At 34.2% G+C, this 9783-nt stretch overlaps 1 pseudogene; it reads right to left on the reverse strand.

Annotated features, from left to right (window-relative positions):
* On the reverse strand, window positions 6291-8951 carry LOC107611911 (annotated as a pseudogene).

Consider the following 9783-nt stretch of genomic DNA (forward strand, 5'->3'; position numbering starts at 1 on the left):
GTGATGCCCTTGCATAAAGCCAGCCATGGAAAGGAGTAAGACTGATTGGATGAAGATAGCAGGAAAGCAGAGGTTCAGAGGAACGAAAGTATCTCCATTCGCTTATCTGAAATTCTCACCAATGAATTACATAAGTATTTCTATCCCTATTCTATTAATTATTATTCGAAAACACCATTATCAATTTATATCTGCCTAACTGAGATTTGCAAGGTGACCATAGCTTGCTTCATACCGACAATCTCCGTGGGATTCGACCCTTACTCACGTAAGGTATTACTTGGACGACCCAGTGCACTTGCTGGTCAGTTACACAGAGTTGTGAACCGTGGTCTTGGCATCATATTTTTGGCGCCATTACCAAGGAAAGAAAGAGCGATGAATTTTACATACTTAAAGTGTAATCACGATTCCGCGTACCAATAACCAAACTGATATTATAATGCAACGAAAACTAAAACCATTGAATGAGCTAATATTCTCGATGAGCAAACTAATATTAACTGTTGGAAAAAATTGAAGTTTAGACAAGAATCTGGCTGATAGCAAAAATACTAAAATAATTTTTTATAACTTATATAATTAAATAGGTATCTCGAAAGATATTCTAAGTAATAAATATAATGACAAAAATTAAATAATTAAATACTAAAATTTTTATTGTGAAAATTTTTTTAGAAGAGAAAAAATTTATGAAATCTAATCAAGTAAAATCTTCTCTTATCAAAAGAATAAGTATACAAATAATTTTTTTAATAGTGTTAGGACATCTCAACAATCAACAAAATACATTATCAAAATTGATAGAATTAATATAAACCCTCCACAAAATGAGTATCTCAAATCAGATCAAAGAAAAGACAATATAACTAGTAATATTTATCTTTATACCAAAAATAACATACTAAAATTTCATAAGAAAGAAAATAAATTTACCAATACAATAAGAACACATTGGAACTGCCATATTGCCCTTTTTCTTCTTCTCTTAGTCGATGTTCTTCTCCTTTCTCTCTCACTCTGGTTTTCTTTTTCTTTTTTGTGTGTGTGATGGAAGACACTTTTTCTCTCTCTTTTTCTTTTTTTACTTTGCCATGATTTTTAGCTACTTTTCTTTTTTTTTTATTTGAATTGTGGGTCTCATTTGAATTTTGGAGACCCACTAATATTAACTAGTGTTATGTGATTTTATTATTTTTAAATAAAAAATCGATCCACAAAAAAAAAGTTTAATTTCTCATTTAAGGAAAACTAAACAATATCATAGATATTTGTTTTCAGTCTATATCAAGTTTCCTACGCTGTTGAACTCAACAAATTTTGTTCAAGCCAAGTAAGCTACTGTAGAGGTAAAAGTTCTGTCGGTGCCTATAAATTTTCATATTAACAAGGCTCAAATTTGATCTTTTATGTAGCATTTGGAAGAGAAACGGAGATTGAGAGATTGAGATTGAGAGACAGATACTGAAATAAGTATCAATATTATGTTTGGTATAAAGTAGGAGACAAAGATTAACATAAAAATGAAGTTCTAATTTAATTTGCACAAAGAGTAAAGTTGGAATTAATTAATTGAAATGAGAATATTTTAGGTATAAAATGTTATTAAAGTTTCAATCTCTATCCCAAAAAATTTCAGTCCCTGTGTCCCCACTTTTTGAAGGTACTAAAATATTGAAATTTTGGAGACAAAGACTGAAATTTTAGTAATAGTTTCTCGACCAACAAATATGATACTGAGCCCCAGTCTCCAAGTCTCCGTTCCAATACCTCAAAACAAATGCTACTTTAGTTATCTACTCAATAAGAAAATGATATAAAATTAGTATATTAGATGTATATTTACATACCTCTACCTAGTGGGGGTGAGCATGGGTAGCGGGTACTCGATTACCCGTCTGAACCTGAACCGAACCAATTAAATTGGTTCTGGAACCAACGGATAATCAGGTCCAACCCGAACCAAACCGATAGCGCTATTCCTAGTGATTGGTTCAGGTAACTGTTTTGGAAGAGCAGAATCCGAACCGACCCGTAGATCCGTTCATATATTAATTAAATAAAATATATATATATTTTATTCTAACACAGTAACACTAGCGGCACCTTCTCACATTCTCAGTCTCTTACCCCATGGAGTAAACAAACCTAGAAACCATAGTAGAGGTAGAGCTTTCTCAAACCTCACCAGTTACCACCTCACCATTACTTGCACAACCAGCTTCTCCATCGTCTTCTCTATCAGGCGTCAGGCACATCATCTTCTCTTCCTCGTCCGTGGGACCGTCAGGCGCATCGTCTTCTCCATCGTCTTCCTGGTAGCAGCAGCGATGCAGCAACCAACTTCCTCTCCGTCGTCAGCGTCTCCGTCGGCATCTCCGTCAACATCATCGTCCGCAGTCCCCTCTCCAGCAGCCAGCTTCCTCCAGGTTCTAGCATCGTCTTCTCCAGTCACTCGGTCAAGTTAGTGTTAGTCTATAATTTTTTGTTTATGTTATACGTTAAAGTGTTAATTATTTTATTTTCTGTTCAATTTTTGAAATTAAAAATTGTTAGTTCTTGTTGAATAAAGCTCTTGATAACTCTAAAACAATCCTCTTTGAGACCTAAGATTGGAGTAATATCTGCTGTCCAATGTATTTGGAGTTGAAACATCCAAATCGGTTAGGCTATCACCACTTTCATTTTGGGGACATAATGCTTGCAATGTCTGTAAATAATTTGGGTTCAATGTTAGATCAAGATTGCCTGTGTTGTTGTAATTGAATAATCGATTCAGTGATTAACAAATACTCTGCAGTAAGCTCTTCCAATTGTATTAATTGGTTAGTAACTTATTATAATACTTGTACTAATTAATGAATGTCAAGATCAGATAAAATACATGACTTCTCTTATTTTATGAAATAATAATATATAGAGTTTTGTTAATAATAAATATCTTAAAAATTAATATTGAATATTTTTATAAAGTATTTGGTGTTTAATATGTTTGGATTATTTCAATTGATGTTACATGTTTATTGTACTTGTTGAATTTTTAAGATAAAATTTCATTTTTTTTTTATGAATTTCTGTTTCATCGGGTACCCAATTACCTGAACTAAACCAATCTGTTCTTAATCGGTTTGATTTGATTTAGGTACATACACAAAAAAATACAAATTCAAACTAAACTGAATTAATTACATTTTAATTGGTTCGATTCTAATTTCACCTTGAACCCGAACCAATCCGACCCGTACTCACCCCTACTACCTAATAATTATGCTTCGGGTTTCTGCAACAAATTTGAAATTATTAGAATTCAGCCAGAGTGATAAGCTGATAAGGTGCCAAAACTTGTGTGACATCTAGAATTCGAATCCTAATTTTATGTAATATTCAAATCCGCTAAACTTAATACATTTAAAATATTCAGAATGCACACTGATCAAGCAACATAATACCAACCCCATAAGAGAAAAAAAAGATGGAAGATCGCATAAATAAAAAACAAATGAGAAAAATAAATAATTATAAAAATGACCAAGACTTTAAGAAGAATAGAAGTTATTGTTATAAAGGTTATAAAAAATAAATGAAAAATCACTACAAGAAATACCGTTAAAATCGACGGCCAAATCGATGGCTTTGCCGTCGATAATATTAAAAATCGACGATAAAATTGACGATGTTAGTCGTCGCTTTAAAGCGTGTCGATTTTTCAAAAAACTAATAAAATTGACGGCTTTTTGGGGTGTCGATAAACTTTTAATAAAATCGACGGCTACAGTGTCGGTAATATAGGTTTAAGATTTTTACATATTTAATAAAAGCGACACCTTTGTCGTCGATAATATTATCTAAAATCGACGACATTTGTGTCGATATTTTTATTTATTAAAATTGACAAATTAGCTGTCGATTTAATTATTAAATTACCGACATATTTTTCATTTCCTTTTGTCTATTTTACATTAAAATCGACAACATTGCCGTTGATTTTTGTCTATGTTAAATTTAAAAAGCGACAGAATTGTCGTCGATTTTATTGTAACCAAGGATGCAAATGATAACAGCAGGGTCATATAGAACCACAAATTGAAATCTAAATTCATTAATTTCATATTATAACAAATTAATAAACATACACTCATTATGCCACTACTATAATAATTAACATATATCTATACAAATTTGCTAAAATAATTAACATAAAACACAACTTATAACTAAAAGAGAAATGTAATCATGTGATGCTCTAAATAAGTTTAAAAACTAGTATGAAAAATAATAAAGTATAGCTAGAAATATGTAAAAGTATCTATGAAGTATCTAACACGACGAGTCTCTACTACAGATTCAACAGACCGGATTATACTTACGTATCCGATGCCTCGGCGAGTCTCTGAAGAGCAAGTCCTTGTACCTGGTAGCACAATGTAACTATGCATGTATTAAATTGATGAAATCAAACATGTCGAAAAATAACTGAAAAAGGCACTGAAGCTTTATACACACCTTTTTTTGACAGGATCATAAGATTCAACAACCCCCTCATAAAACCTGAAGAAAAGAATTTTATAAGAGCATCAATTATATGTATGGAAAATAAGAGAGTTTAGTGAAGAAGCTAAGACCTAGTAACAAAAGGAATGAGATTGCACACAACAATTACACCCTCCTTTTGTACAGTGTCTTCTTTTTCCATCAACAATAAACTGTATTTTTTCACTATCCATAGGAATTTCATGCCAAAGCCTTCGACAATTAATAGCATTTTTTGCTCTAAGTATTAGCATTATCCTAAATTGATAGTTCACAAGCATGGACATACTACATCATCATATACCATCATAACTGCTGAGATAGAAGAGAGGATAGAGATTGCATGAATTTTATGTTTTTCCAAATTCTAATTCAAATTAACATAATTACATAGTATCTATTCAGATTCTAAAAAAAACAGAAATAAAGGCCACAGTTGGTAAGAAGACTGAAATACGTACGTTTTGTCCGCTGGCCACCAGGCAATGGTTCGACAAGGTCAACTGTTTTCGATTCCTGAAGTAAAAAAGAATATAACAGCAATTGAAAGGAGATGAATAAGGAAACTTTGTTTTTTGTTAACACTGAAATAAGTTTATGATTCAAACTATGATGACTAATATCATTAACTAATGGTATGGAGCCAGGAAGAAATTTTTGTTGTTGGTATTCAGCAATGTTAGTAATATAAAGGCAGTTTATATTAATTGTTGGAACTGGCACAGATCCTTAACGAATGTCGCTTTTTAAGGATCTTCCAGGACCAGGTTATGGCAAAAAAGAATATCAAGGTATAAAAGTTGAAGGAAATGGGACACCTCAAGACTTTCTAATGGAAAAAAAAAGAAAAAAAAAAGAAACTGAAATTTCAATTACTCCACTAGATTTCAATTACATGCATTTACCTTTCTTTTGGCATGTCTTCTTGTCAGCCTTGTTTGAGGATAATAAAGTAGAGACAAGATGATCCCTCGAAAAGACAAAATATCTTAGGTTGGATATTATACTAGAATATTGTATTTTGTTATACAAGAATGTAAAAAAAGGCTAAGGCTATATTAGTGAAAGTCTTTATAGTTTCACTGTCACTCATTTTTTAATTAGGTCTTTATAGTTAAAACTTGTAATCAAATTAGTATATTCTATACGCGTTACATATATCTAATCAAGTGCCTATATCATAGAAGCATATCTTAACAAGATCCTTGAGTTTAAAATTTTGTAATCAAGCTCATGTAATGGTCATGGATGATAAATTACCATTTTCCTAAAAATTTTTGTACAGCATAAGATCTTGATTACGAAATTTTTACACGAGAAGGATTTGGTTGAAAAATATTAGCATAGTATAAGGACTTTAGTCCAATATAAGAGCTTACTTAAAAATGTTTAAACTGTAAGCATCACATTGAAAAAATGTTTAAAAATACTAGCAATACCTCATCAGCAGACGATTTGTTGAGATCCTTATTAGCAATAGATTTAAGCTTCTTCCTTTTCAAGCATATCAATATAGCTGCATTTTTTAATAGAAAATGAGACAACTCAATTAAACACATGAAGAGCACACTAAATAGGAAACCCAATAACAATAAGAATCCATACATGTGGCTGAAAGAAACCATCAGAGCCCTCATCGAGTTCACTCATCTATTCTTGCCTGTGTAAGTGAAACCTGAATGGCCATAACGATTAGGTAGCAATCATTAGATATCATATAGATTCAAAGTTTAAGCTACTTATTAATAAGCTACTTAATTGACAAATTCTCGTTGTATCAAAACCGATGAACACTGAATTTCCATGGTCAAAGGTCAAAGCAAGTAAAAAATAATGGATTTTGATAGATACAAAATCATAATGTTGTAAAAATAAAAAATATAAAAATAGCGAACCAATGAGCCATAGAAACTAAAGAGAAGAACAAAAGATATCCGCAAAGACTTCACTGAGAAGGGAAACAGTAGAAATGAGGTTCTGAGAAAGCCTAAGTGATGTGCAGAATTATGTAGCAGATTGCTCCGGAGTGGAAGGAGCTTCTTTTTGGGGTACCTCTGCAGTGCCATTATTGGTGGCAGCATCCTTCGGTTGCGATGCAGGTGCACCTTCTGGTGCAGGCTTCCCATTTTTAGATGCTGTTTTTTTTTTGCATCCTTGCCATCTTTGGGGCCTTTGGCAGGTGCAGGTGAAGGCGGCATCATATGAGGCGGCATCAGGTGCAGTAATTTTTGTCGGCCTCTTTGTGGAACTTCTCTTGATTAGCTAAGTATAGCTGTTCCATAAGCGAAATTTATTATAGAATTAAAAGACAGGAAGGAAGTGAACAATGATGATGATGATGTTTTACCTTCTCCTTTTCTCTGTTTTGAACCTTGTTAGTCTCAACATTAAGCTTCCTTTTCTCATAGAAAGCCACCTTATATTCCTCAGCTTCCTCAATAATCTTCGATCTCATTTCTTTCTCCCTTTTCTCCTTCTCCTCTAACTGAATGGCATTTTGCCTGCATAAGGAATTTATTTTTGTTCACAACTGAGTTCCGAAAACATGTAATTGACCTTAATTGACCTAAGATAGGATGACTAAGCTACTTATTAATAAGCTACCTATTAATGTAAATACCAGATAGGATGACTAAGTCATTGAGATCAAGTCCAGCATTATTAAACTTAGTTTGCAGGGTGGTGAAGTTATCAAATGGAGCAGGAATGTTTCTTGTGGATTCTGACAAATTAGAAACTAAACCATCCCTTCTACCTGTTGGAACTTGCCAGAAGAGTCCACCCTAATGAAAATCCCATGTTAATTATATAATATTAGTGTTGATGAATGATTATTATGTTGATGTACTCACAGTGGCAACAATAGAGTCTTTGGCAGCCAAAGTTAAGATATTAGCACAAGAAACAACACCAGGGCATGCAACTTCCACAAGGCTCTTTATTCCCTCAATGAAGTCAAACCCTCTCACTGTCAAGTTTGGTGGAGCATTCTTCTCAGCTTGCTTGTTTGTGTTGTTCAAAAGCACTGATCCATCACACCCCTGAAAATTAAAACTCAGGTTATTTTGAAACACAACAAGCTAATTAGTAATTACTTAAGTAATAACTAAATAATTACCCTGATAAAACAATCATGAAAATGCATTCTTATTAATGTAGCTGCAAGTGAAGGAGCATTGTGGATGTGCTCATCACAAAATCAGAAACAATCTTCTCAGCTTTTGGGCAGCTTTTAGCATGGAAACCCAAGCCAGTAGCATCATCTATTACACGATTTTCTCTTAAGCAAACCTACATTGCGTCCAAATCATCAGCATTCAGTGTTCAGTAAATAAGGAGAATGTCACCAACTGAGAAAAGTATCATAAGTTTAAGCAGATATAACCAATGAATAGGTTAGCCAGAAAATGATACCTTCAGAAACCTGTACTTTGCCAATTGCCCTGTAAGTGGTACCTGATGTGTTATATAAGTGGTAGCTGATGTGTTATAAAAATTATTAGAAAATAAAATCTCAGCGATGGTACCTGATGTGTTATATAAGTGGCAACTGCCCTTGTAAGAACAAACCAGTGCACTCTGCAAGAACCAGCAAATTTGATTGAGATGCAACTAAAAAAGTTGAATTTCCAAATGTTAGGAATGGATGCATATTAATCTTTAGACCAACCTGACCATCGGGTGTATAACAAGCAGCAGCAACCATCTCATGCATATCAGTCCAATCAACAACATGCCTATCAGGAATGCTCCATATGCAAACCTTAGCATCCAAGGATCCGCTAATGAAGTAATTATCATCAACAGGATTAAACTAGATGCAAGTTACCGTGACAGACAGAAAACAGATTGAAGTAGAAGGTATGATTAGCAAAAGAAAACAAAAAGTTGGCGGAGGAAAAAAATTGCTTTCACTGATAAACTTAACCATCCTATTACACATTAGAGGACTTGTGTAAAATTAATCCTATATGCAGCAAAGACAGATACTCTAACAAAATTGTACCTGTCTGGCACAATTATGGGGCAAATTGGGTTCGATTTGGTAGGGATATGATGCACTGGGAACTAATTCAAATTTTATTGTGAAGAGGGAGAAGACTACTATGATATAGACACATAAATTTTATACTAGAATAAAGTATGAAAAAGTAACGATTTCACATGCCTTCTTGTAGAAACTTGGAATTGTACCAGCTTCCAAGCTTTTCTTTGAAAATGTCGAGCAAAATCCTCTTCATTTCAAGCTCTGAAAAAGAGCAAGTTAGGGTTACAGATTAAGTGAAACCATAGTTCCAAATTCCAATACAATTCGAATTAATTGCTGAATTGAACAAAGAGATTGAGATAACAGAATGAAATTCTTCATATAGCGGGTAAAACCAAAGCAGCTGCAGGGAAGAATCAAAAAATATGAGATATGGAACAAGAAGAGGAAACAGGGGGCAATAGTAATAGATTGAGATAAGTTTCAAAGTGGTCCCTGAAGTTACCGTCGAGCCTCATAGTGATCCCTGAAGTTAAAAATTACTCATATTCATCCCTGAAGTTGCACTCCGGAACTCAGACTCGTCCTTCTGGCCAATTTTGTCCAGCTGGCGCAACCGGAAAGCTGACTTGGACTCGTTGGTGACACACTGTCAGCACAACAGCTAGCTGACGTGGCGATGTAAACTGTTTTGACTCAATATGGTCCCTAAATTAAGGTTAAAAACCCTAACCCCCAATTGACTCTCTTCTCCTCTTTTCTCCATCGCACACTCTCTTCTCCTCTCTTCTCCATCACACCAGAGGTGACTTTCCTCTACAGTGTCTTCTCCATCTTCGAAAACCACACGTTATAGCTAGCGCGAGCAACACAACTGAGAGCTCCAACAACCCATGATCATTTGGAAGCATCATGAGGAGAATGAATAGAAACAGAGATGCGCGTCTGCCAGAATGGTGTGGGTGTGGGTCGAGACCAGTGTTGCAATGGTCAACGACGGATTCTAATCCAGGGAGACCGTTCGTGAGTTGCCCAAACTACAATGTAAGTGTTTGATGCTGTTGTTTGCTATAATTCTGGATGTAAACTTGGTTGATTCACTTTCCTGGGTGCAGACTGCAGGTAAGAGGTGGTGTGGGTTGTTTCTATGGGTGGATAAAATTCTAGAAGAAGATGCGGTAACATGTGATGGTAGAACAAGCTCTTCAAATGACAACAAAGAATGGAAGATGAAGATTAGATTCTGAAGTTAGAGTTCTCAAAAT

This window comes from Arachis ipaensis, chromosome B08 (assembly GCF_000816755.2).
Source record: "Arachis ipaensis cultivar K30076 chromosome B08, Araip1.1, whole genome shotgun sequence".
Classification (NCBI taxonomy): domain Eukaryota; kingdom Viridiplantae; phylum Streptophyta; class Magnoliopsida; order Fabales; family Fabaceae; genus Arachis; species Arachis ipaensis.